The 25,985-nt window shown below is 48.5% G+C and overlaps 1 long non-coding RNA gene across 1 annotated transcript in view; it reads right to left on the bottom strand.

Moving 5' to 3' along the window:
* The window catches only part of LOC112650084 (uncharacterized), a 122,841-nt gene that overhangs the window by 45,590 nt on the left and 51,266 nt on the right, over positions 1–25,985 (bottom strand). The gene's annotated exons all lie outside the window — the stretch shown is intronic.

Below are 25,985 nucleotides of genomic sequence, written 5' to 3' on the forward strand. Positions count from 1 at the left end.
ACATCTGAAACTAACGATGTACTATATGTTGGCTAATTGAATTTAATTTTAAAATATATATTCCAGGAGAAATTCAAGCTCCTCGCTTGTTGACTTCTTTCGTTTTTAATTTAGCAGAGAATCCTCATGAAAGCAGAGTTAAGATTGGGAGGATGGGGACAAGGGTGTGGGTTGCAAGTAAAATGTCATAGTGTCCTTAGGTCAGGAGAGGACTGAGAACATTCCAGAGAAAGGAGTTTCGGTGTCCCTAGGGAGGGACAGCATTAGAAAAATCACCCAGAGCAGCAGTGAGCAGACTTTCCCTGTAAATGTCTAGATAGGAAATATCTTGGTGTTGGGAGCCAACAGTCTCTGCTGCATCTACTTGACTCTGTCACTGGAGGGTGAATGTAGCTACTGACCATGTGTAGATGTGCCAGCATGTCTGTATTACAGTAAAATTTTAATTGAAAAAAAAAAAAAAAAACAGGTGGCTGGGACACCTGGGTGGCTCAGTGGTTGGGCGTCTGCCTTGGCCTCAAGTCGTGACCCTGGGGTCCTGGGATGGAGTCCTGCATCGGGCTCCCTGTGTAGAGCCTGTTTCTCCCTCTGCCTGGGTCTCTGCCTCTCTGTCTCTCATGAATAAATAAATACAATCTTTAAAAAAAAAAAAGAAAGAAAGAAAATAGGTGGCATCCAGGTTTGGCCCATGGGCTACAGTTTGCTGATCCCTGATCTAAAGTACGTGATGATTCCATACTTTCCTCCTCCCATAATAGGCTACTCACGATGGTCGATATCCAATATATAGCCCTCTGGAAGAGATTCCCCAGAGGGACGGCACTAGGAATTTGGGGAAGCCGATCATCAAAAGCATTCCTTGAGCATTTATTACGTGCCAGATACAGCACAGACACTTTGCACAGATTGTCCCTAACATGTGCCACTTGCCATTTGCCAGTTGGGTGAGAAATGCATAATCACACTATTCACAGAGGCCTGCATGCCCTTGGCTTCCAGTAAACAAGAGGCCTCCACCCTGCCCCTAGGTGAAGGGCGGCCACATGACCCGCTTTATCTAACAAGTGTGAGCACATGTGATGGACGGCACCCCCGGAGGGAAGCTTTTTATCCTAGTGACCAACACTGCACAGCCAGCAACTGGCGGACATGAAGGCGCATCCGATGGGAGTGGTCTGGAGCGCTGAGCCGGGGAGGGAGGGCTCTGCCCTGGAGCGATGGACAGTCCGCAGTGGACTTCGAATGAGAAGAAAGCTAACATCTGTTACATGAAGCTGTTGCAATTCCGGGTATTTTCTGTTGTTGTCACTGCAGCGCGACTTAGCTTGACCCCACCGGGAAACGGACTCGGCGGGGATCGAGGAGCTCACCAAGGACAGACAGAAAGAAGTCTCCCACGCAGGAGTAAACTCCGATCCTTCTGTCTCTAAAATCTGGTTTCTTCTCCACTGCGAAGTTCAAAATATAAAGCAAATTTGTATTCTTTTCGAGAACAGGAGCCACGGGAATCTTTCTCAAAACGTAATTTACATTCACTTTGAAGTCAAGGATCCGCAATCCTCGCCTGGCTCTGGGCCCCCCAGCAGCTCCCCTTGTGCACATCTTTCCACTTTCCCTTTTCTCGGTCTGCTCAGATCTTGTCTCTCTGTGCTCCAGCACCCCGGCCTCCCTTCAGGTCTTGAACTCGCCAAGCCCTTCTTCTCGGGGACTTCTCACATAGAGTTCCCAAGGCTGGGTGGCTTTACGGCCAGTCTGCCTGGTTCCTCTTATTGTTTATGCGCAGCTTGAATGTTCCTTCCCTGGCAGCGTCTTCTCTAACCATACTCAATAGCCAAGCCCTCCCCACCCCCCAATTCCATTCTTTGTAACTTCCTTCCTTCCTTCTTAATCCTTATTCCAACTTGGATTGGCTTATGTGTTTGGTTACTTGTGTATTGTCTCTTTCCTAGGAGAGGGAGGAGAACTCCGCATAATCTGTTAACTCCGTATACCCAACTCGGGCACAGTATCCAGCATACAATAGGCCCTTGATAATGCTCGATTTATGTATTGAGTAAAGGTCGGCATCAAGTTTAATATATTTCAGATATAGATACGTGGAAAGATAAGGGATTCAGAGTTTCAGCTTCTCCATTTGCCAGCCAGGTGACTCTGAACAAGTAGGTTTATTTCAACTGATGGTGATCCACTGGTGGTAGAGCGGGGATAGCTTCTCCAATGAGGTAGAAGTTAGGGTAGACTGGCTGCTACCCCTGGACTCAGGTATGGCGCTCACCTCACATAATTCAAGCACATCAGATATAGCCAGTGTTACTCTCAGGGGAATAGATAAAGTATCTCTCCTGTGATAAATAACACCAGATTTGTATTCATTCAATATCTATTAACAGCATCACTAACCATTTATTGATTTCCTTAAAAGACCATACTAATTGCATAAAAGGCAAGTAGCAGGCCGTGGTGCCAAGAAATCCAGGTAGGGAAGCACTGTCTGCCACTCTCTAGAGATAGGACCAGGGAAGAGATGCGAGACCTCTCTGAACCTGGGGTGTGTGTGTGTGTGTGTGCGTGTGTGAGCTCACACATGAGCATTTCGTCTACCAAACAGAGGTGACATCCATTTATATCATAAGGTTGTAAAAAGTAACTAATAATGAAACTGCCAGGTAATTGGTGGCGTTCTTGAGAGAGGCCGCATGAGGTGGTGGATCGCTCATGGGTTTTGCGATGCCGCATAGTTTAGGTGCAAATGTCATCTACGTCACTCACTGTCTGCACAATCCTGATTAGATATATTTAACTTCTCAGAGCCTCATTTTTCTTACCTGTAAAATGTGGATAATAGCCACTACCTCATCTGGCTCTCATAGGAGTTAAGGATCATGGATGTAAGACACACAGCAGCAATAGGATCCTTGATACTGATTATCACTGTAACACAAGCCATTCTTTATATAAGAGCAGCTACTCACATGCGAGGGCGTAGTCAGGCTGTGGATTTCTTGGGAGTAGGAAGGAGCCCACTTTTAGGCTCTTTGGAGGCCTGGCTGCTGCTCACCTTGACTGCTTCCTCCTGCCCTGCCTCTGAGGTCTGGACTGTGGTCCAGTGTGATGTGGACACGTGCGACTTCCCAGCCTCTGCTCCAAGCCTCCAGGGAAGCAGCCGCGCAGCAGTGTGTGAGCTGGACAGCTTTGCTGCATGGCCCTGGAAACATGCTCTGTGTTGCTTCTGCCCGAGAGGTGTTATGTAAATAGGAAGCTTTAATGACTATAATTAGCTCAGCCTCTCGCTCCTTAACAAGAGTGGTCACACCTGACTCTCCCAGGCAACTGACTCTGAATCTGGCCGTCTGAGCCCCTGGAGAAAAAAAAAAAAAAAATGGGTAACGATGGAGTGAATTGGGTTGATCAGAGTGTGGCCAAGTGGGCAGGGAAGCAAAATCACTGCCTCCAGCCAGTGTCAACACAATAGGGTGGAAAGTCAAAGCCCACATTCAACCACTAGTAATTCCTCATGGCAGGGGACACCTGATGACAGATAGGACATCTGGATATGGCAGTGAAATTTTTATGCTGCAGGAGATGCCCAGAATCAAGCAATTAGAGGCTTTGGGTTCAGACTTGCTCCAGGTTTGGGTACAAGCTCTGCCGCTCGCTAGCTCTGTCCCTGGGCACACGAGGTTGCTCTCTGAATGGTTTTCACCGCATGGGAGTGATACGAAGATTCAGTGAGAAAATGGATAGAAAGTGTCGAGCACAGCACCGAGCCTCTGAAATGATGTTGTGCATCACTTTATTTAATCTCACAGCAGCCATCTGAGCTGGGGACTATCATCCCATTTTATAGACTGGAAAGCAGACTCAGAGATGGTGATAAGTTCCCTGGCCATGGCTTGGACAAGGTTCCAATCTTTGAAGCAAAGGTCCGGTGTGCCTCCGGGTGATGGGGCTGGGAAAACTCAGGCCGAGAGCAGCGACCACAACAGAAACATCCATACTAACGCTGAAGATAACCACCATTTCTGGAGAGCCCTCTCTGTACCAGCCTGGTCGCACCACTTAATCCCAGCTACACTATGAGACCCTGAAGATGCCAGAGCCTAGGTCAGTGCCCCTCAGACTTCAAAATGCATATGGATCACTGGGGATCTTCTTAAAATACAATCTGTCTGGCCAGGACCTGAGGTTCAAAATCTCTAGTGAATCCTCGGGAGATGCAGGTGCTCCTGGATTGAGGACCACAGTTTGAGTAACCCTGGATTAAGTGATTCACTCGGACTCATCTGGATAATTACCAAGGAGCAGAGACAAAAATTGTTCCTAGGTTTTTCTGACTCCAGAGTCTATATTCTGTTCTCTACCCTAACCATTGTGGTAGATTTTACAGAGAGGAAGTGGTCCTGTCGAAAGCCCTTGGAAGATTGCCTGAGAAGATAGCCCACCCACCCCAAACTGCTTTAGTGGATAGGTGGGATCATTTTTTTAATGAAAAGCATCCATTTGGGGCACCTGGGGGGCTCAGTGGTTGAGCATCTGCCTTTGGCTCAGGTCGTGGTCCTGGGATCGAGTTCTGCATCAGGCTCCCTGCATGGAGCCTGCTTCTCCCTCTGCCTGTGTCTCTGCATCTCTCTCTGTGTTTCTCGTGAATAAATAAAATCTTTTTTTTTTTTAAAGAAAACCATCCATTTATTTTCTAATCATGTTCTCAGTTTCTTAAAAGCTATTGGTTTATGTAAGTAGGTGAACTCTCTCCCTTGCTGCTTTCCTTACACATTTGCTTAGCAAATCCTTTTACTCGTGGTGAGTGTAAAGAAATAACAAACTCTGAGTTAACCAAAGTGAAAATAAGGAGGTTTTCCCATCCTTACTGCAGCCTTGCCACACTGATGTTAGGTCCCCTGTCCTAGTTCAAGACTGAGGGTGAGACCAAGAGGTCCAACCATGATAAGACATAAATTCAGGGGCCACCTTTCTTGGTCAAAATCAAAGTGAACTTCACACAGATAGTGAACTTCATTCAGCCTTGAGCTCTCAGGATTTAATACCCAGCAGACATGCTGCGTCAGACCTGAGATAGTCCTAAAACAAGAGCTAGTTAAACCAAGAGGATACTTTAAAAATATGCCATCCATAAGAGGGATGTGGTGAGTCCTAGAGCAAACACAACACAAATAAAGAGAAAGTATATATAGTGAAAAATATTTTAAAAATTAAATTGTTACACTAGATAATATTCACTTGGTACAAAAGGAAGCTGTGGAAGAGGCACAGAGGAACACATGAGGCATATAGGAAGTGGATCTAACCTCACCAGCTCCTGCAGGAGGCTGATCTTGCAGTGAGCAGACCGAGAACACTATCTTGTTTTAATTTTTCAGTGAAAGTCTTAGTGTGTGCACAAGTTCTACTGTAGGGACAGCAAATGTCATACTCAATGCTAAATCTTTATTGGAATTATCTTCAAATTAGGTGCACTCTTAACATTATCCTGAAAGATATTAGCCCATGCAATAATACAAGAAAAATAAATAAGAGACCAAATTTGGAAAGGAGACAAAATAAAAACAGAAAGGCAAGGTGGCCTATTGGTCAAAAGAATGGATGACGAAGTCCCATTTGGGTCTCAACCTTAGCTCTCCCTCTCATTGTCTCAGAATCCCTAGACATGTTATTCAGCCCTACACCTTAATTGACCCACCTATAAAATTAAGATTTTGATAAAGATGATGATGAGGATGATGTAGCCCATGCACAGGATTAAGTGCACAAATTCAATGAGTTAATATCTACCAAATGCATAAAATAAATTCTAATAAAAACAAACATTTCCATCCCCCCCCCCCAACAACATGCAACTTCTGCCCTAAGTATTCACTGTGACACAGGCAATATGATTATCTTCAGAATTCCCACGAAAAATCCAAGAGTGCAATAGTCTAGTCACTAGAACTAATAATACGGGACCCCAGCAAAGTTTCCTGATACAACATCAACATAAAAGGATAGATCGTGTGTCTTTATGTTTGCAATAAGCAGTGCAAATACTTAACAAAAAGGGCAAAAGAAGAAACATCGGACTGTCCCTGCTGGAAAGACTCTGGAAGAATCTGATTCTGAGTAATCAGAGAATGAGTTAAACTCAAAGATGAGGACAGAGCAAGGATGATGTTCCAAAGCTGGGCCCTCTGTGTTTACTCAGCAGAGACTGAAAAGGGGAGTCCAGATGATCACAGGCTGCATCTGCCTTCTGAGGCCGTTTACAGGCAAGCAAAAGTCACCAGGTCTGTGATGGGAGACTGTCCCCATGGTCCCCAGGGCAGGAATCACAATAAGAAATGCATATCTTATTTCACTGCCTTGTCTGTCCCCCTTACCTCGCCCTGTCCACCCTGCACACACCCCATGTCCTTCTTCTTACCCTGATTTGTTTCCTCTGAAAGGAATACCTTTTCCCTTTGCCATCTAACAAATCCCTCCTCATCTTTCATGCATTTCCTCTACAAATCCTTCCCTGGCTCCCCCAGGCAGAGTCCTAAACACCTTGCTCTTTGTCCATGGTGTATCTGTCTTTGGCTGAAAGACAAATTAGAAACTGAAAAACCTGAATGGACATTTCTATTCACCAACTAATTGCTCGATTTTCTCTGACCTTCTTTCTCAGGATTTCGCCAGAGATCCAGGACACATCTCCCATCCTTCCCAGAGAAGATAGAAGTATTTGAGATGAGGCCAAACACTCAATGATCCAGACAGGAAGCTTCGCCCCCTGGACTCCTTTTGCAACCAACTCCCACATGAAGATTTACAGAACACTCTCAGTTTCATGGGAATCCAAGGGAAAAGGTCTTCAGAGAGCAAATGAGGTAAGCTCAGAAATAGAGTCACAATGATGTCTTAAATCCTGTTTCCCTAGGAATTTGGACCCAGAGCAGATGTTTGCAAAGTAATGTTCAACTAGGAGCAGGAAAATATTGGACCATTCTCGAGCAACCCAAGGAAGATACAAAATGCCAAGGGATGTGTTCAGCTCATTCTGATGCTGCAGACGCTTGGGCCATGTTTAGCAAATCCAAAATAAAAACTGCTTTGGCTTCAATAGGGAGAGAGCTGAAAACGGTGCAAGATGATGATGCTTTCAGCACCAAAAACTGATCATCGCGTTGCCCTGTAAGTTAAGAGATTAATCTACAAAGATGCAGATCCCAGGATCCAGCTGTTCAAAAGGCCAGTCTTCCTCCTGCATTTACTCCATCCAAATAATACCTGACAACCCCTCAGTGTCATGCGAAGTGATGGAGATGCCGTGCACAACCTTGCTCAGCCTATAGTTAAGTGGTAGGAATCAGAAACAAACTAACGACCCCCAAAATAACTAAGGAATCCCAGTTATGCTCAGTGTGATGAAGGAGGGGTACAGGGGGCAATAAGGGTGTGTAACTAAGGAATCGGGTAATATTGACGCTGAGAATGAAGCATGAATAGGTTCATGCAGGTGAAGAGTGGGATCCAGAGTGGGGTGGAGAGCGTCACAGGCTGCACAGCAGCACACTAGGAAAGCTCTAAGGGGGTAGAGGGGTCGACAGTTTCAGGAAATCAGAGGAGAGGAAGACAGAACAGCAATCACCAGGGGACGGGTGGCGACTTGCAGGGAAGACGACCACGTAGCCATCGGGCTCACGCAGGCCGTGCTGATGCCCCACGGCACTTACGGCACTGAAGCCGGAGGATGACATGGTCAGAACCTTTTCCTCACAACGTCCTGTCCTGATGTTCACCTCGGGATCCCCCTCCCTACTGGAGCCCCGAAAATCCTTCTCACACACATATCTCAACTTCATCACGTAGTTTTTCCTTTGCTTCACTCACATCCCAAGTCTTTAGATTATTTCCCCTTCTTACATCGTGGGGTTTGTTGGTTTTTATTTTTCAGTGTAGCAGTTGTATCTTTCATGAGATATGGAATTTCCTTAAGGACAGGAACCACCACTTGACGGGATATAGCCCTGCTATATGTTGGCAAATTGAACTCCAATAGAAAGAAAGAAAAAGAAAGAAAGAAAGAAAGAAAGAAAGAAAGAAAGAAAGAAAGAAAGAAAGAAAGAAGAAAGAAAGAAAGAAAGAAAGAAAGAAAGAAAGAAAGAAAGAAAGAAAGAAAGAAAGAAAGAAAAGAAAGAAAGAAAGAGAAAAAAGGAAAGAAAGAAAGAACAGGAACCGGCAACTCTGAAAAATAAACAACCCAACCCTCGTTTAGCTCAATATCCATGCAATTTAAAAATGACCTTGAAACATTTGTGAAAGGAGATTGCATGGTCTCTGCTTGGATACTTCTCAGTGACAGGGCCCTTCCTACCTCTGATACCTTTGACTTGTGGTTCTGTTTCCGTCATATCACGTGATTCAACGATGCTGCCACATGGGGCACCTGGGTGGCTGGGGTGGGGGGGTTAAGCATCTGGCTCAGGTCCTGATCTTGGGGTTGTGAGATGGAGCCCCATGTCGGCGTTGTCTGGCTGCGGAGCTTGCTTAAGATCGTCTCCCCCTCTCCCTCTGCCCCTGCTCCCCACTCTTTCCCTAAAAAAATAAATGAACAAATGAAAATCACATAACATCATCCTCATCGTTTCCCCCATTGGAAGATGAAGATACCCCCTTTTGATCCCTGGGATCCTTTCTCCACATGGCAAGTCGTGTACGATTTTCTACTCTCAGTTCTGATAAACGCCCTTGTGATGGGTTTGTGTTATGTCAAGTTAACTGACATTACCTTCCCCCCAATTCTCTTCCCTGAATACTTTAGAACGAACAGCCAGACGACATATATTTCATGATTTGGAAGGCAAAACTGAAGTATCCATCATCTTTTTACATTTGGAAGATCGTTACAGGGCCCAAGGTGACCTTGCAACTTTTGATGGTTAATTCCGTGTGTGTGACCGGGCCACAGGGTGTCCTCACATTGGGTCAAACATGACTCCAGGTGTGTCCGTGAGGGTGTTTCTGGATGAGATCAACATTTGGGTCAGTGCGCCCAGGAAAGCAGATTGCCGTCCCTAGCTTGGGTGGGCCTCGCCCCATCAGTTGAAGGCATGCATAGCCCTAAGAGCCTGAGCGGCTCGTGAGGAAGAGGGAAGTCTTCCTGGCCCACAGGCTTCAAGATGGGACCTGGGGTTTTTCCCTGCTTTCCAGCTCAAACTGAAACATCAGCTCCTCCTAGGCCTCAAGCCTGTTGGCCTCCACTGGAGCTAAATCATTGCATCTCTGGGTCTCCTTGCCAACGGCAGATCTTGGAAAGTGTCAGCCTCCACAATCCATGGTTCTGTTTCCCGGAGAACGCGGACCGGCACACAGCTGGCTCACCCTGTGCTTCTCGTCTGGCTCACCCGGTCGGTGTGGGGTCACGGCCAGGCCTGTAAGCTCCTTCAGCTTTCCTGAATTCTCTCCTTTCATGTCCCCCATTCCTGGATCAGGTGAGCATCTCACTGGCACAAAGAAGGTAGCCTCTCCTCGGGCGATCCCCACTGCCACAGTGGAAGGCTGGAGGCGGCAAGAGCGTGACAGGGTTCCCCGCCTCTCCTCGAGGGGTCCGTCCCACCATCCTCACAGATGCCCTTTTGCTCTTACTGCCCCTGTTTTAGGTCCCTCTTCCCGTCCCAGCGGCCGGCCCTACTGACTTCAGGCTCCCTCCGCAGACACAGAAGCATCGTGACCCCCTCACCCTTCTTGCACCGCTTTGTGCTTCTCTGCTTCTCATACTTGACTCTTGAGCCACGTGGCCTTTTATTTTCCTGTCCCTTAAATATATATGCTTCCAGGTTTCCACACGTGCTGTTCTCTCTGCCGGAAATATGCTTTCTTTTGTCACCTTCTGTCCCCTTCATGTCAGTGCAAGCGTGGCTCGATTTGGGTAGAATTAGGGAATTATCTCCTTACACGCCCTATGGCATACCTCCCTGCCATCCTAATTATTTATGTAAGCATTCATATAATTTTAAGGGTTTATTTTCCTAAGCAGTCATGTCTATTCCTACTTATTACAGCGCTTCACGGTGTCCCAGGCACTCAGTGTCCAGCGCCGATGGAATTGCTGGGGAAGGACAGTGCATGCCCTGTTAGTCTCCTCCTCTCCTGAACAAACCAAAAATATATACCTCTACTGTTCGGGCTGAGTTCCATCTATCCTTCTCCCATTGGAGACGCGTCACGGACTAATCATATCTGACTAACAATTTCATGATGAGAGTTGGATCCCTTATTTCCTATTTAACTTGGTCTTCCAATCAGTCAAACGGCTTAATTTTTGACTGGATATTTAGGTGATTTACTTACCCCTGAACTCACACATTCATTGGCAACTCTGCCCTGTGGACCCTCCCTGCGTGACCTTGAAAATCAGTTATGTTGATTTCATAGGAATTGCTTATTGTTATGTGCTGCCCATTTTTCTCTTGATTCAAAAATGTGTTTTTTGGAGGAACATGCAAAAAAATATGACTATGACTCCATTAGCAACCATTTTATTTTTTTTATTTTTTTGCAACCATTTTAATAGTTTATGGTTATTTATAAAACTGATACAGCGTTTTCTTCTACTTTAATTTTTAGTTATGGTTATCAGTGGAATTCCTATAGTTTAAGTTTTGTTGTTGTGGCTCTTTTTGTTGTTGTTGTTTACTTTGAGAGCGCTGTGGGAGGGGTAGAGTTGAGTGGAGTGTTTACGGTTTCAGATATTTTGAAAAAAGAAAGAATTGTCTAACCTTTTCAACATGTCTTCCACTTCTGTTTTTCCCTCACCTCGATTTCTTATACTCATGTTTCAAGGGATTTCTTTTGAAAAGAGGGAGAGAGAGAGAGAGAAAAGAAAAGGGAAAAAAAAATAGCAATTGGTTTCTAGCGTTAACCATTGGGGAGTTAAAAAAAAAAAAAAAAACTTCCAGATGGGAAATATATATGAAAAATCTCATCTCAGTGAAAAATAAATCCCCCAAATAGAGGCATGTAATGAAACACCTAATTCACTCCAACTATACTGGTCATATTGCCGCAATATTATAATGCCAGATGACTCTTTTAGCACCATGGACAACAGCTGGCCTTCCATCAGGAATGTCTAAAAATGAATGCAAAGCTATCCTTTTCCAAAAGAAGTTTGGCTGGCATTTGAAGTCCGTTGCGTGACATACTCCTCATATCCATGGTCAGCAGTTAGTGGGTTTTAATAAGATGTTTTAAAAGTATTTTATTGTGTTATTTTTCCAGAAATCTGGGTTGCTGCAGGACACAGGAAAAGCCCCTTCAAGGGTCATCCAATTGCAACATCAGAAATCATTTTCCCAGTCTTCACGTGTCGTGACCTCTCTGAAAGTGTGACACTCACTGACTGTACCCCTTAGAGCAGAATTGCTCTCCCTTTGGGTTTGGTCTCCTTCCCCCATAATATGCCACTTGCTCTGCAGCCTCTCCCCACTACCTCTTCCACTCCTTTTTATTTATCTTTACCTCTTTTTTAAAAAATTATTTATTTATTTATTCGTTTATTCATTTATGGAGAGAGAGAGAGAGAGAGAGAGCACAGCAGCGTGGGAGGGGGCAGAGGGAGAAGCAGACTTCCCGCTGAGCAGGGAGCCCAACGCGAGGCTTGATCTCAGGACCCCAGGACCATGACCTGAGCCAAAGGCAGATGCTTAACCGGAGCCACCCAGGGGCCTCTACTAATTTTTCCCTCTTAAATGTATTTTCCAAAGGATGCCATTTTCATTATCTTCCTTATTCTAAGTCCTCTTCTCTTTGGAAATCTCTTCCAGTTTCACAGTTTCCATCACCACCTCTAGACTGGTGAGCCTGCAATCTGCTTTTCTGCTTCTGACCACCCCCCCTAAGTGCCATTGTCCCATTTGCAACAACCTGCAGGCTCCTGTTGGGGGGGCGGGGAGTGGGGGCGTGTGGCTGGTAAGATAAACACATCAAAATAACAAAATTTATCACAATTCTTAGAAACCTGCACATACGGTCTCTGTTTTCCACTTTTTTTTTATTTGTGCGTTCCTCCTTTGAATAAACTCGTTTTGGTGTCTAAAAGTTATTCTTTATCGTCCTTCGCTCACGTCCAAACAAAATGTCAACTGCTTTTCATGTGACTTCTTAATAAGACTGCTCTTGCTAACAAAACCAATTCATTACTTACCTAGATTTCATTCCCCACAGGAGAAAGTGGACATGTTTCCCCTCTACACGTTTTATTGTCGGAGGGGGTGGGGGGGTGGGGGGGTTGTGTCTGGCTCCCCTGTTGAGGAGCGGTGCCTATTCAACATCAGAAAGGGAGACAGAACATGAAGACTCCTAACTCTGGGAAACGAACTAGGGGTGGGGGAAGGGGAGGAGGGCGGGGGGTGGGGGTGACTGGGTGACGGGCATTGAGGGGGGCACTTGACGGGATGAGCACTGGGTGTTATTCTGTAAGTTGGCAAATTGAACATCAATAAAAAATAAATTTATTATTAAAAAAAAGAACAAGGCTAATGCAATTGGCTGGGAAGGGAAGGATCTTTGCATATGGATGACCAGTGAGAGCCAGGCCCATTCTGACCCAGAAGAGCCACAGTCAGGAGTGCTGGGTGTTATGCTATATGTTGGCAAATCGGACTGCAATAAAAATAAATAAAAATAAATAAAAATAAAATCTTTAAAACGAGAGATCTCTTCAGCTAGATATTCCACAGGTCCCAATGGTGTCTGAATAGGCCTTTTCTTTCTCTTTGTGGGGCCTTATTTTGGTTTGGGAAGTAGTACATCCTGCTTAGGGGGTGCATTTAACTCAGGGCTGGGCTGAGGCAAGGCAGCTATGGTTAGAAGAGCCTGGGAACTGCATGCGGAGCTCCTGGTGGACAATAGAGAGAGAACACTATGGCTTCGGGCTCCTTCTAGAACCCACCTGTCCCAGGAAAGGAATCAAGGCAGATCCCCCAACACGGATTAGTAAAGGTTTTGCTTTCCTGGAGCTTACTTAACAGTAGAGCCTAATGGTTAAAAGATAGGACCCAAAGACAGCCTGCTCAGCTTTGATCCCAAATCTGCCTCAAATTAGCCCCGTAGCCTTGGTCAAGTCATTTAACCCTCATGTTTCATTTTCTTTCTTTGTAGCATCAGAAGAATAAAAGCAACCTACTTCTATAAGTTGTGAGGATTAAGTTAATCCAAATAAATAAAGCTGGAACAGTGTCCGGTCCTCAGCAAATTCCTTTTTTTTTTTTTAATTTACTTTTTTATTGGAGTTCAATTTGCCAACATATAGCATAACACCCAGTGGTCATTCTGCCAAGGGCCCCCCTCCATGCCCATCACGGCAAGTTCCATTCAATGTTTGCTTTTATTAGTCATATCTTCCCTACCGTTCTTTGAAGGTGTTTGGTTGGAGTTCGGCAAGACCAGAAACAATCCTCCAGCAGAAATCCTTATTGCACTTGAATTATTATTACTAAATGTTGCAAGTGTGGCTCTGCTACAGGTTTATTAAATAGGGACCTATTTGCAAATTTCGGGCTCCCTGTCTTGTGTTTTCCTTAAGAGACATGTTAATGTTCTCCCACTTGTGATCAACAACAATTAAATGATGATCCTTGAAAACAGAATCATAAATGAGCCCCTAATGCGGAAGTTGGTAACAATCCATCCATTCTGTGGACATGTGGGCTTTAGCTGCAATCTATTTCTTGGAAAGTGATTCATAATTAAACCATTTTACTCGCCTAGAAAATATTTCAACTTGTGTTGACTTGAGTCACAATATTTGGAAAGCACCACTTAAAAAAAAAAAAAACAAAACTGTGTGGTAGACAAGGAAAACTAAGTCTACCCCAGTAGAAAAACAACAGCAGAGTGGACAATTGATCATAGGGTGTGGTCAGTTATAAGTGGAGGGCCACTGAGGTCCCTAAATCCACATTTCCTTAATTACCATGGTAATTAGGCCAGTCTCTGCACTGGGGCTACATGATGTGGGTAATAGTGACGGAAGCCTTTTCCTGAGGGCAGATTTACACTCTCATCTTGGCAGAATCAACTATTTGCTTTGTGATCGTGGAAACATTTGGAGAGAAACATTAATTTTCCATCCATTAACTTTGGTGGATATGAACACCCCAGAGGGAAAAATGTGTGAAGCCGCTTAACAACCTTTTGGCTGTTAGGAAGGTAAAAATTGTTTTGGAAACATTTTTCCTTGCAAAGGAAAAAAAAAAAAAAAACAGAAAAGGAAAAAAAAAACAACTATTCAGTCGGGGAATAGGCGGTCTTCTGGAGATTTTTGTCAATGTTTGCAACACCTCAAAACACAGCATTTTTCTGTAAGCGTGACCTACCCTGGTGTACTCGCTGCCTAGTTATAAATTAAACTGATGGTCAGATCCTTACTAACAGGACCGCTTTGTAAATTATGCATTTCTCTCCTTTATAGGCCGGATAGCGTATCCTAATACTGACTGAGTAGAGGAGAGAACAGTAGGTTGAGAAGAGACAAGAAAAATAAATGGATGAAATCATAAAAGCGATCGTATCTTTGCATCGTAACCTTTAGGGGAGCTAGAGCCTAAGTCGAAATCACAAGGTCGTGAGTGTGCAATATTGAGAGAGAAGAAGCTGTGTTTAGGGAAGAAGAGGGGAAGATGGGGGGCAGGTCCGAAGGTCTCTGTACTCTGGGATGGAACTAACCAGGTAAAGGCAGAGCTGCGTAATCCGGAATATTCATTCATTCCACCAACGGATCAATACAGCCTCACCAAACAGCCAATGTATACTGAGCCCCACTCCAGGCACGAAGGAGCCTTGGCTCAGGAAGCAGACGCGGCCCCTTGTCCCCCCCAGAGCCTGCAGCCTAGTGGAGAACATGGGAATGCCATAAACGAACATGCCTTAGCATGACAGCAAGGATGACCAAGCACTACAGAGAAGAGACAACGCCGTGTGGCAACACGGACCCGGGTGGCCTGGCCTAGCGTGGAGACTGGGGATGCTTCCCCGGGAACGGAGCGTCTAATATGAGATCCAGAGATTCCTAAGTGTGATGGGGTGTGTGGATGCACATGTGGGGAGGATCCGTGGGAAGGAAAGAATCTGCAGACTCCGTGCAAAGGCACTGGGGCAGAAAGGAATTTTATACATAGAAGATGCAGGAGGCGGAAGAAGGCCGTGGGAGAGGAGGAGGTCGGGCGAAGAATGCAAGGCCTTGTGGGTGAGTCCGGGGGAGGCATTAGGCCTGCGGCAGGAGGCCGGGGGGAGGCTGGAGGAATTTAAGTGGGTGACGGGGAAGGAAACAGGCCGCCCCAATATGTGCCACTTTGACATATTGACTATTTTGAATTAAAGTGAGTAAGGAAACAGCCGGTGCCGGAAGGACACTGGTCTCCTCCGTCCCCCCGAAGGCAGGTGCAGGTGCCCTCCTGCGCCAGGCGGGCGGAAGGCGTCCTCCCGGCAGACGCGCAGTCTCGCAGTTCAGGGCCCAGAAGGCTGTGGGAGAAAAAACTTTGCTACTTCTTCACTAATTCAAGGCCCTAAGACCAAACTGCTTTGCCTCAACAATTCTTCACAAATTCATTGTTTCCTTGTCTAGAAGGTATAAGAGCTGCCTGCCTCACTCGCTTCCCCGGGCCTCGGGTTTTACGGGCTCCCGTACACGTGAAATTAAATTTTTCTCCTGTGAATCTGTCTTACGTCAATTTAATTATCAGACCAGCCAAAGAACCTAGACGGGAAGGAAGGGAAAGTTTTGCTCCCCTTCACGGGAGAGACGTAATCTGTGATTTGAAAAGAACCCTCTGGTTGCCGCGGAAATGGTGCCTCGGAGGGGAAGGAGCCCGTGGGGGAAAGCGGGTGGGGAGGCGGTCTGGAGGTTCGGGAGCCGGTGGTGGTGGAGCAGGGGAAGGCGGTGTCCGCAGGGAGCAGGCAGAGGCTCGGAGGGTCGGGGCGCTGGGCAAGCTGAACGTTAAAGACCCCCGGCCCCGCCTTCTCCCAAGCGTCCTCCACCTGCCGGCACAACCTCGCAGGAGGCAGGCGGTGAAAATCACTCACTTCCAATTTTCTTTTGCTTTTACTGGCTTGTGCAAAATTATAAGTAAACTCTCTGTTATCAGGAACGGCCAGGAAATGCAAAGTTCTGGCGGAGGGAGAGCCGCAAAGCCTGCCTTATGATTCTTGCCCGTCCTCCAGGACGTGGGGGCTCAAGAGGTGAGGGCGAGCGGGCGACGGGGTACCCAGGAGCAGGGCGAGGCGGGGCCGCGGGGCCAGGACTGCGGCTGGGGGTCCGCTGGGCTCCTGAACCCTTGCACACGTCAGCAGGCAGGAGGGACGCGGGTTAGGAGCGCGCATCCGGCTCGGGCCGCGATCCCGGGTCAGATGAGCCTTCCTGCAGCACGGGGGGCCCGGGCATCACTTCGCGGACCAGAGACCGAAGCCCCTCATGGAGCATCGCGGTGACAGGATGGGACTGCAGGTGCCGGGCGCGGAGCCACTCACCTCTGGCAAGGATTTTTCCGCTACTTTTGTTTCCTTATCTGTACATTAGAGACAAAGACGCTTCTCCCGCTTCGGAGGGCTGTTGTCAGGGTCCCGAAGGGGAACGCGTGTGAAATGTTGTAGAATTTTTAGCGAAATTGTGAAGGCTTCATCCTTGTTAGCGAGGCGCAGACAAGCGCTCGGGAGTTTTGTGGGGTTTTTCAGTCTTTGGCTGCAGAAGTGAGGCAGAGGGTGTGTGGAATCGTGTTAAAGCTGCACTGACCCCAGGGCACATCATGAAATCTATTTTCTCAAGATAAATCCAGGTTATCAGCTTGTTGACTTGTCACCTTTTTTTTCTTTCTTTGTAAAAAGGCAGGATGTAGACGGGGCAGATGCATTGTTGCCAGGTAATAAAGGGTTTGGGTTATGGACTGGCAGGGGAGCTGCTTTCACCGCCATCCGCCTGCAATCACCGTCTGTAAAGCGACTCCTCCTAACAGGTGCCTCGGGGTGTGGGCGTGTCTAATTTATAATTCCAGCTCTTCCAAGATTGGTTGAAGGGCCTTTCTTGACAATTAGGGGGAGGTGGGGGTCACCGTGGGGATGGATTTGAAAGGCACCACCGTGTTCCCCAATTATCTCCCCCAGACCCTCACGGTGCCCCGAATTTAATCACTAAAATCGATTCCTTTGGGCTCCGACGGGACATCAGCGGGAGAAGCAGCCTTACAGATCATCTGATCCCACTCCCTTATTTGCCAGGTGAGCTGACGGGTGCTCTGGGGCTCTCTCAGACGGTCCCTCCTCGCCTCCAAGGTCAACGCTCACTTGGAGCCCCGGCGGCTGCCTGGCCGAGTCCTCCCGACCCAGCAGCCTTCCCGAGGCTCCGGGGCCCCAGGAACCCGAGAGAAGCCTCTCGCCGCATCCATCCCGGAGAAAGTCAGAACCTCAACTTATCCCTGGACCCGTCCGGGTGCCCCGAGGGTCTTCGGGATGAAGCCAAGATGCCGCTGCTTCCCAGCGCCCTGGAGGGCGGGCCAGGCTCGCTGAGACATTAACACCGTAGGAACCACAAATGTCACAGCTTTTAGAAAGGAGACTCCCAGGCAGAAGATTCCTCCCCCCTAAAGGGCAAATGGGATCAAACAAGCGATGAGGCAAAGGCGAGAAAGAGCAGCAGCGAGCGTCTTTAAACGGAGACGTGGACGGGTTTGGCGCTGCGAGAGCGGAAGGGCGGGCGAGCCGTCCTGGGGGGAAGCGCCCATGTCGCCGCACGAAAGCCTCTTGCCGGGCGTTCAGGGTGTGGGGGCCACCGAGGATCAGGAGCCTGACGGCAGGATGTAGAGGAGGGCGACTCGGTGGTGCAGCCCCGCCGTGTGCTAGGAACACGCACCCTCCGCCCTCCGCGTCCCTGTTATCCCCACGCTGCGGGCGGGAGACGAGGACCCGGACACCTGCCCGGAGTCACAGAGCAGACAGATGCCAGGGAGGACCGGGTCCCTGACCTCCCCAACCGCAGCCACCCCAGCAGCTCCCCGATGAACAGCCTCGGCCCCTCTGGCCTTCGACCCTGAGTGCTCTGCTTTACCAGGCCGCTCCGTTCTCGTCTAAGCCTCAGTAGCTCCGTGCCTCGGTTTCTCAGCCTGGTCATGGATGTTGCCGAGACACAAATCAGCTGGTGCGTGGGAAGACATTCACGGGCACACGGAGCATGGCACCAAGAGGACTGTCAGCAGCCCCCGGCACCGTCCCCCAGTCTCCCGGGCGTGCTCCCTGACGGAGAGACTGGGCTGGAAAACGTGTTTGTGTGGACGGGGTGGGGACAAATCAGGAAATTCTTGGAAAGGCTTTCTGCGATATTCATGAATATGAGCACCTGTAAGAACACACATCACACAAAGGTATTGTTAAATTCATTTAAAAGCATTAAAAAAAATAAATAAGGATTCCTGGATGGCTCAGAGGTTGAGCATCTGCCTTCAGCCCAGGCCGTGACCAGGATCCCAGGTCCTGGGATCAAGTCCCACATCGGGCTCCCTGCATGGAGCCTGCTTCTCCCTCTGCCTGGTCTCTGCCTCTCTCTCTGTCTCTCATGAATGAATAAATAAAATTCATTTAAAAAATAAAATAAGGATTTAACCCCCAGGGAAAGCACCCAGTTTCTAAGTGAGACATAACCGCGCCCAGGGAAGGGAGTTTTCGACTGACGAGCAGGGCACCACGGGGCGGGGGCTGCTGGAGAGAGAGCCCCGGGCCGGGCCACCGGGCGCTGCCTCCACCACCGTGGACCTGCGAGCACGAGCCTCCGGGGAGCTCCGTGCTGTCCCTCGCATCGGGCGACGTGCTGCTCCGTCTACGCCGGCCCGCGCCCTACACGACAGACCTGCCCATCCTGTCTCCGCTTAGCCCCAAGAGGATGCCGGGCAAGGGGTCCCATTCATGGGACAGCTGTGTGTGTCCCCATTGCCCGGAGGGGGCCGCGCGCAGGCCTGAAGGCGCCTCTGACATAAGGAAGGCAGGTCGGGGTGCCGGTGGCCGGTGCGGCCGGATGGTAAAGCCCCACGAGAGAGCCGTTGACCTGGAAAAGTCTCCTGTCTGTGGTCATTTGCAGTAAAAATGTAGAAGAATCTCAATTCATCGTCGCTCTTCTTATTTTCTTCCTTAGCAAAGAACTGAAGGGCAAGGGCGGGGAGCAGCATTTCCAGGGGCGAGAGGCTGGACAAGGAAGGAAAGAAGGAGGCCCTCTGGCCTGTGCCAACCCGCAGAGCGTCGCTGTCCTCTGGGGGGAGGCGGGCGGAGCACAGCCGGACCCCCCTGCACCCAGAGGTCCCTGCGGAAGTGGCCAAGGCGTCCCGGGCCAACCGCAGCCCCGGCGAGGGCAGGAATGGGGCGGGGGGCAGAGCGTCTCCCCGCTCCAGGCCTTTCTCCAGGCCGCCGCCTCTCCCACCGCCCGTGGGGCTCCCCTCTCAGTGTTGGTCCCCCCCTCTCCTCCCGCTCCCGCTTCTCCTTTATTTCCCAGCCCCCATCCCTGCACTCTCCCCTCCCTCCCTGTGTCCCTTAAATGCAATCACCGCATCTGGAACGTCCCTGCATTTCCTTGAGTGATGCTGAGCCTAGGAGCCTCCGCACTGGTGGTCACTGACCCCGAGCGAGCCAGCAGGGCCGGGGTCAGGAGGGGTCCCCTCCACTGCTGCTTCAGGCCGTGCTCCGCTCCCGCCGTGTCCCCATCCCGCGTGTCTGCGCGCAGCTCGAGCCCCTTCCCTCCCCTCTGCTCACGAACAGCTTCTCCCACGCTCGGCGCACATGCACCACACGTGGCGAATGCAGACCTTCCCTAGAAGGCGGCCACGTTGAGGCCCCCAAGGGAGGCGCAGGTGCACTAACCCGGTCACGGGCACGATTTTAATGGTGGGCAACAGTGTGGAACTGCGGGAGTGAACTTGCCGGTTCCCCTCCGGCCCCGTCTGCGGGCATCTCCCCCCCCCGGGACTGCTGCAGAGGAGAGTGATGACCCGGAGGTCTCGCAGGCCCCGACTCCGCACCGACACTCGCAGCGCCCCACGCTCATGAGGACGCCTCCCGCAGACTGCGTGAGGAGCCCTCAGTCACCCCTCGAATAGAGGTGCTTATGCCCATTTTGCAGATGAGAAAACCACGACTTGGGGAAGTTCGGAACATGCCCAAGTTCAGCCCGTCGGGAGATGCAGGAACCAAAGGAGGGCGACGTGCACGGGTGGACCCACGTGCCCCGGGAACGGCGTGGACACGTGTGACGACCCTCCCTGTGCGGCCCACGCTGAAGGGCCTCCACACCTTGTGCTCTTCTCTTCTGTGGAGCCAATCAGTGTCCTCCGCATTCTGCATTTTCCTTGTCAACGCGGGGCGAGGAGAGCTGCTCTCCTTACCCCCGATGACGTGGGGTCAGCTGCTGGGCGTGACTGGCCACGGCTGGAAGCTCTTCCCGCCGGCCACCAAGGATGCATCGCGACTCAGACACGCAGATCTTAGCGGCCGAGGAGCTCTTGGAAATCGCACAACCCCACCGCTCTGGCCTCTTCTCGCGTGTGCGTGTGCGTGTGCGTGTGCATGTGTGGACAAGGGAGAGAGAAGGCGAGAGCCAGCGCACGCAGCCTCTGGCCTCCAGGCCTCCAATTAGCAACATGATGATCATTTGCTGAGCGCTCGTACTCAGAGCCCTGCCAGGAGATGTGTTTTTGTTTGCTTGTTTTTTATTGAAATTCGATTTCCCAACATGCAGTATAACACCCGATGCTCTTCCCATCAAGTGCCCTTGAGGGCATGTGTTTTAACCCCTCATCACCTCTGACCATTACAAGGACCTTACAGAGGAAGCGTTATTCTCCCCATTTTATGCATGATAAAACCGAGGCTTAGCGAGGTGAAGAACTTCCCTGAAGGCCACACAGACAACGCCCCAGTCCAGCGAGAGCCTGCGCTCCCTGGAACCCCTTGTGCTCCTGCCCTGACTTGGTTGGTCCAGGGGAAGGGGTCAGAGAGGTCAGCTGAGTTGCTGGAGGTCACTGGCCAGCGGGGACCGGTTCCCACAAGCCCCCCCCATGCCCCCTCCCGGAAGCTATCATGATTTTCTGGAATTGGAAAGAAAGTCGAGAGAGATTGAAAAGAAGCCTTGGTCATTTTTAATGATCATCTTTGTCCGCGGATTTTTACTTAACACGATACGGCATTATTTTCCCTCTCCCCGCGCCCAGAACTGCAGCCCGACATCGGGGAACGGGAGAAAAATCTATTGAAAACAAGATCCTTGCTACTTTATGGTAATTAAAAGCAATAAATATTCTTGCCCACAATGCTAAAAATCTCAAATAGCCCGTGGGTCAATACTGGTTCCCTGGTTAGGATGGTAATAAATCTTTATTCCTTTTGAGTCAAAATAAGGAAGGGGTTTTATTCATAAATTCCGTGACCTGGCACCGCCGCGTTTCAGAGCAAGCACACCTGCAATGAAGAGTTGCTGCACCTCGTGAGCTTAACACTCTCTCCCAACCTATTGCTCCACCCACAAAGCCTCTGCACTCCTCTGGCCTCTTTATTCACGTAGAGCAACGTCCTTCTGCATCCTAAGGGCGAAGAGGGATGGGGCACAGCTTCCTCCTCTGTCTTCTTAGACCCGAACGTTCTCTGTCCTCCTGGAACAGGGTTTTAACTCCAGACCTCTCGAGCTCATCTTCTTTCTCCAAGGCTGGGGTTTGACATGAAAGGCATCGCTCTGGCCCGTCATGACTGGTCATTTTTGTTTTGGTTTTAATCCAGTCCAATGGCTTGATTATTACCCTTTCGAAAAGGAGTGTTTTCCCGAGTTCAGATCCAGCATCAGCTTGGTGCTCATCTGTGATCAACCCTGCTCATTTAGGAAACTGGATTGTCTCTGGCCCCTTTGCACGTGGGGACATAGAGTCAGACTTTCACCCAAACCCACAGGAACATGGGACTCATGTGCTGAGCCCTTTCGGTGGGGGGAACACGTGAGGGATGCTCTGGGACCTTCGGGAAGTTGTTTCATTCTCTGGGCCTCAATTTTTTTTTTAATTTCTACAAATAAATAGGTTTCCGGAGCCCTACTATGATTCTGCACTTGGTATCCACACCTGCTTGATGGATCGGTCATGGGGGGAGAGCAGAACTTGATAAACACAGCCGCTTCTCGCCCGTTGAGCCGAGTGGATAAACCCACTCTTCCTCCCTTTGGCAAGAAGCATGGATCTGCCTCTGCCTCCTTCGAATTGATTTTACATATAAAGTTTACACTGAGTTCGAGTCGCCTCTAAACACCACTCTTGCTGGGGTGACTCGGGGGTGATTTTAACATTTAGCTAACACAGCGCAATGTGTATTAGACAAGCTTGGAGATAAGCACATGAATGTTCCTAAGACGCATGCAAAAAACCCAGCAACATCCTAAAGGGTTTCCGGTCCAATTTACTCCTATGCGACAATACGCGTTTTCTTTTCTATGGGGGAGAAACACCTCAGAGAATAGGTTTGCTGAATAAGATAGACCCTTTTCATACTTATTTTTTGAATCACAGGTAGGCTGTGGGATGCTTTATGCTAAAGAGGGCCCAGGGTAAATAGTGAGGAATGTCCAGAGTAACGGCACCTCCGTGAATAACACTATAGAAAAATCGCTGGCTTAAATGAAGACTATGTAGCAAACCTCATTGCTTGTATGTCACTGTGTTCTCGATTCATTATTCAGTGTCCACTCTTGTAAATTCGTACCACTTTGCATCATTTTTCTGTTGGAAACCAAGGCCAAAAGATGGGGCGGGGGTGCATTGAATTTGGAATTAAGAGGACAAGTGGCAGGTCTTAACAATGGATAAAGGGCCAAGTTGGCAGCTCAGAGGCAATGGAAAGCCCGAGCACTGCCTCCCCCCAGCGGAGGGACTGGACGTGGGTCAGAGAATTTAGGATCAGTGACCAACATTCTCAGGGGATCGCAGGGCTTGTGGGTCATGAGGGACTCAGGAAACGGTAGGCAGATCTTGACCACAGATCTGACCACCCAAAGCGAAATCTTGATGCTTCTACTTATGGAAAAGGAGAAGACACAGGTGATGGAAGGATGGCAGAGGGAAGCGAGCACCATGACACAAGCCAACACCCACCATCCTGCTTTTGGTTCAGAACCCCACCCTACGCAGGTGACCTCTAACTCATCCTCCGGCCTCAATTCCAATGAGAATCTACCTTATTGTACAGGGTCATGAGGGTGTTCATGGATATATCTGCATCTAAATCTGTACCTATAGTCGTTTCGGTTTCCTCTTGAGCAAAGAAGCAAGAAACTAGCATTTAAAGGAAACTTCATACATGGCAGGCACCCAAGTGGGGAGTTTTTAAGCATGATTTCGATAAACTTTCAGAGTAGCCCTTACAACAGTTATCAGGACAGCTGACTCCAGTCTTGTGATCTTTTTATGCCCTGTGCATGCTCTGTGCCCTGAGTCCAGTGGGAGCAGCAGTGGGATTTGAGGAGGGAGCATAACCGTCAGGGACGGAGAGACAAGACCAGCAGGAGAAATAAGTGTTCTGGACCCTGGAGGCTAAGAGGGGCTTAGGGTCCTGCTCCCTCCTCAGCACAAACAAGTGTCCTCATTCTTTTTCTACCTTAGCAGGTGACTCTCAATAAAATTCTTCCATCTAGTCTCCTGTTTTGTAAATATTGCTTCTTTAGTGACTTCAGTAAAAAACTTTGCTGAACACCCGAGGTGGAATGGATGCTGTTACACCCCTGCCCATACCTCCTTGGGCCGTACCATTTCAGTGGACGCTTTTTGACTTCCAGATGCCAGCATCATCATCTCTGCCTGAGGGCTTTCTCTGGCCACAGATGACCACTAGACCAGTGCATATAACAGACCAACATGGCAGGGAATTAATGCCGCCCTGGGAACATCACTTAAGCAATGACCAACAGAAACCAGGGCACAAACATCCCAGGTTATCTACTTCCCAAGTGAGATAACTTTGAAATCTGTGTCCCATATTGGCTCTCAGAGTTCCTTGGTGGGATGAAGCCCCAGTTTCTAATAGGGGTAAAATGTTTGACTATCACCCTTTAGGAACTGCTTTCCCTCCCTGTCTCATCCCCCACTTCCTGCTACTGTTTTTCTTTTTTTAATCTAGATTTATTATTTTTATAAATTTATTTTTTATTGGAGTTTAATTTGCCAACATATAGAATAACACCCAGTGCTCATCCCATCAAGTGCCCCCCTCAGTGCCCATCACCCAGTCACCCCTGTCCCCTGCCCACCACCCTTTCTACGAATGTGACCTGGTGCAGCCACTCTGGAAAACTGTGTGGAGGTTCCTCAAGGAGTTAAAAATAGATCTGCCCTATGACCCAGCAATTGCACTACTGGGGATTTACCCCAAAAATACAGATGCAGTGAAATGCCAGGACACCTGCACCCCGATATTTATAACAGCGATGTCCTGCTACTGTTTCCTGGAATCACCTCCCAAATCGACTACTTGCATTTGAGTCTTTGTCCCAAATTCTGTTTCGTGGGGAGCCAAGCAAAGGCCCCAAGAGAGTTTGCATGTGGACCTTACTACAAAGTAAAGGCAAGGAAATGGTGCTCCAAGAGAAATTGGCTACCCAAAGAGGTCAAGAGCAGTAGTTCCCAAATTTGTGTGATCATCAGAGTCACCTACAAAATGTTGGAATAATACACGTCCTCAGCCCCTACGCCTGGAGAGTGTTTCCATAGGATATGATTAGGGCCTGAGAGCTGACTGCTTCAGTTGCTCTCTGGTTGACTCTGATGATCAATGCAATCGGGGAGTATATGAAGCAGAATAAAGACCTTCCAAAGGTATCCACACCCTAGTGCCAGGAACCTCTGAATATGTTACCTTGTGTGACAAAGTGGAATTAAGGGAGCATATGGAATTAGGCTTCCTGATGAACTGGCTATAAGATAAAGCATAAGGGAAAGTAAACTTGATCATCATCCAGGTGAGCCCAGAGTCATCACAAGGGTCCTTGAAAATGCAAGAAAAGAGCAGAAATGTCAGAACCGGAGAGATGGCAGGATGAGAAAGACATGACTCTATGTTTCTGGCTTTGAAAGTGGAATAATGGGATCATAAGCCAAGAAACGAAGGCAACCTCTAGCAAGTGGAAAAGGTAAGGAAATAGATTCTCCCTTAAAGCCTGGAACACAGTCCTTTGAAACTTTGATTTTTAGCTCAACAAGACCCATTTCATATTCCTAATCTCCAGAATTAGAAGATTATAAATTCACGTCACTTCATTCCACTAAATCTCTGGTAATTTGTTATAGCCGCAATAAGAAACCAATACAGGGAGAAATTATTCTAGGGCAGTACTTCTTTAATATATGTATGCCCTATTTTAATATATGTATGAACCATCTGGAAATCTTGTTAAACTATAGATCCTACTTTATAGATCTCTGGTAAGTCCTGAGATTCTGCATTTTTAACAAACTCCCGGGTGATGCAAATGCTGCTGGTCTGCAGGTCATGCTGGAGCGAGGCCAGTGCAGGGTTCCTTGACCTCAGTGCTACTGACATCTTAGCCCCGATAGGCCTGTGTCGTAGAGGCTGTGCTGCACATCATAAGTCACTTTGTAGCATTGCATAGACTCTATCTGTTAGATGTCAATGGCGAGCCCTCTGGGGCTGTGACAACCAAAAATGTCTCCAGGCAGTGCCAAATGTCCCCTGGGGCTGAAACTAAAAAGGAGAGGGGCTAAAAAGCACTGTCCCAGAGAACTGAAGGGTAGGAGACCATCAATGATAAACAAAGAGATCATCAAGGTAGAAACTACGGCAGCTGAGGGGAATTAGAAAACACACATGGAGAGCAATGTGTTTTGTTGCAGACTTTAGGACACAGACATTTGTCAAGGGGAGCAACAATTTTCTCTCTGAAAACAAAAGAGAAATTTGACAACTTTTTAAAAAAGGTTTATTTATTAATG

Source organism: Canis lupus, chromosome 11 (genome assembly GCF_003254725.2).
Source record: "Canis lupus dingo isolate Sandy chromosome 11, ASM325472v2, whole genome shotgun sequence".
Classification (NCBI taxonomy): Eukaryota; Metazoa; Chordata; class Mammalia; order Carnivora; family Canidae; genus Canis; species Canis lupus.